This window comes from Gossypium raimondii, chromosome 10, assembly GCF_025698545.1.
Source record: "Gossypium raimondii isolate GPD5lz chromosome 10, ASM2569854v1, whole genome shotgun sequence".
Classification (NCBI taxonomy): domain Eukaryota; kingdom Viridiplantae; phylum Streptophyta; class Magnoliopsida; order Malvales; family Malvaceae; genus Gossypium; species Gossypium raimondii.
In genome coordinates, this window is record NC_068574.1 from 19790647 (window position 1) to 19793207 (window position 2561).

General features: G+C 36.2%; 1 non-coding gene across 1 annotated transcript; it reads right to left on the minus strand.

Annotated features, from left to right (window-relative positions):
- Positions 1-592: 592 nt before the first annotated feature.
- LOC128034297 (small nucleolar RNA R71) lies at positions 593-699 on the minus strand. Its single transcript, XR_008190427.1, has one exon. It is a non-coding gene; the product is annotated as a small nucleolar RNA R71 (small nucleolar RNA).
- Positions 700-2561: the final 1862 nt, after the last annotated feature.

A 2561-nucleotide genomic window follows, 5' to 3' on the forward strand; every position in this document is an offset into this window, starting at 1 on the left:
TTCTGGCAGGTTCCTTTAGTTTATGACTAGAAGAAACCCATCGGGACCATTATTATTTGAGAGTGAGATTGAAAGTACAGCTCGCAGAAATCGTATAGAAGCAAGGTAGAGTCGACAGAGTATAATAGACAAGTAAGAGGATGTTATTATTATTACTGAGGAGATGGGTGATAATCAGAATAATCAGCTATCTCCTACAGTTGCTACAAATCTAGATCCTGTTCTTCGTACTATGTACGATTATGCTAAACCCACTCTAACTGGGGCTGAATCGAGTATTGTGAGACCTACTATTGCTGCGAATAATTTCAAACTGAAGTCGAATAATATTCAGATGGTACAACAATTTGTTCAGTTCGATGGTTTGCAAGACGAAGATCCAAATATTCATTTGGCTAATTTTCTGGAAGTTTGTGATACTTTCAAGATAAATGGAATTTCTGACGACGTCATTCGCCTACGATTATTTCCTTTCTCATTGAGATGCAAAGCTAAACAGTGGTTGAATTCTTTACCATGAGGCTCTATCACTACATGGGATCAAATGACCAAGAAATTCCTACTGAAGTACTTCCCACTGGTTAAGACAACCAAGTTAAGAAATGATATCTCTTCCTTCGTTCAGATCGACTTATAGACCCTATATGATGCATGGGAGAGGTATAAGGACCTATTGAGATGGTGACCTCACCATGGGTTTCCTCTATGTCTACAGGTTCAAACCTTCTACAACGGTTTGAATCCCTCAACTAGGTAGTTGATTGATGCAACAGCCGGTGGTACACTTAACAATAAAACACCCAAAGCAGTTTATGAGTTTATAGAGGAGATTGCATTGAATAATTATCAGTGGCAAGTTATGAGGACAAAGCTGATGAAAGCAGCCAGTGTTTTTAAATTAGATGCGGTCACCATGTTATCGAATCAGGTAGAACTACTGAATAAGAAAATTGATGGTTTATAAGTTTTTATACAAGTACATCCGGTGCTGCAATGCGATACGAATGGAGAAAGAATAAACAATCTAGAATGTTTACCCTACAGTCCTAGCACAGAGAACAAACAAATCAATTATATAGGTAATACTTCTATGCCTCAAAATAACCCTTATAATAATACCTATAATGCAGGTTCAAGGAATCATCCCAATTTCTCTTGGGGTGGTCAAGGAAATCAGAGAGTACAACCCTCTCTAGGCTTCCAACAACAACCTTACTCGTAAGAGAAAAAATTGAATCTCGAGGAGATGTTGACGAAGCTTATCTCAGTGTCAGAAACCCGCTTTCAAAACATTGAAGTAGCACTTAAAAATTAGCAAGCATCAATTTAAGGACTCGAGAATCAAATCGGTCAACTTGCTAAATTGTTTTCGAAAAGACCACAAGGTAGTTTTCCCAGCAATACCGAAACTAACCCTAGGGAGAAACTTCATACAATTATTGTTTGGGATGAAGAAGGGTTAGTTGAATCTGAACCAGAACTGAGGCAAGAAATTATGGTAAGTAACGGTAAGGTTGAGGTAAGCCAGAATGAGCAAAAACCAGTTGGTTCATATCCTAACAAAACGAAAAAAGACCACACAAATGAACAATTTGATAAATTTCTTAAACTTTAAAAAAAATTACATATTAACTTACCATTTATTGAAGCTCTTTCACATATGCTCAATTCCGTTAAACTTTTAAAAGAGCTTTTGGCAAACAAAAGGAAGTTAGATGATTCGTCGCATGTGGAGCTAAATGCAGTTTGCTCAGCCATTTTGCAAAAAAAATTACCCAAAAAATTGAAAGATCCAGGAAGTTTTACCAATCTTTTTTTAATTGATAATTTGAATATTAATAATGCTTTGGCTGATTTAGGGCTAGTATTAATGTCATGCCCTATAAAATGTTTAAGCAATTAGGTCTTGGGAAACCCAAACAAACTAGGATGAGTATTCAATTAGCAGATAGAACCATTAGATTTCCTAAAGGTATTATTGAATATGTTCTTGTAAAAATTGATAAATTCATATTCCCAGTTTATTTTATTGTTTTAGACATGGATGAGGGTAGTGAAGTACTTTTAATTTTAGGACGACTCTTTTCAGCAACTGCTAGAACTATTATTAATGTTGGCACGGGTGAATTAATACCTTGTGTAGGTGATGAAACGATTACTCTCCAAGCTCGTGATTCTATTAAAACATCTAGTGATTAAGATGATTTTACAAGTTCTGTTAATATGAGTAACCATGTGGCTCAACCTTCTTTGCAGGAAATCCCTTGAAAAAATGTAACGGAGTCATGTTCCAATCCATGCCACAGAAATAGAATTACTCATGAAGAATGAATGTTACAGGTCGATAAACTAGATGAATGGCGGACACATGTCGAGGAGAAACTAAGAAAACACGATGAAGAGTCAAAGTGACGCTATTATAAGCATCTGGATGGAACAAACCAATTTAAGGTTGGAGACAAGATATTGCTAGATAAAACGGATCCTCGAATTGCCACTTTAGAGTTTGATGCAAACGGATCAAATCTGTTTACGGTAATGAATGTCTTTCGATACGGTAC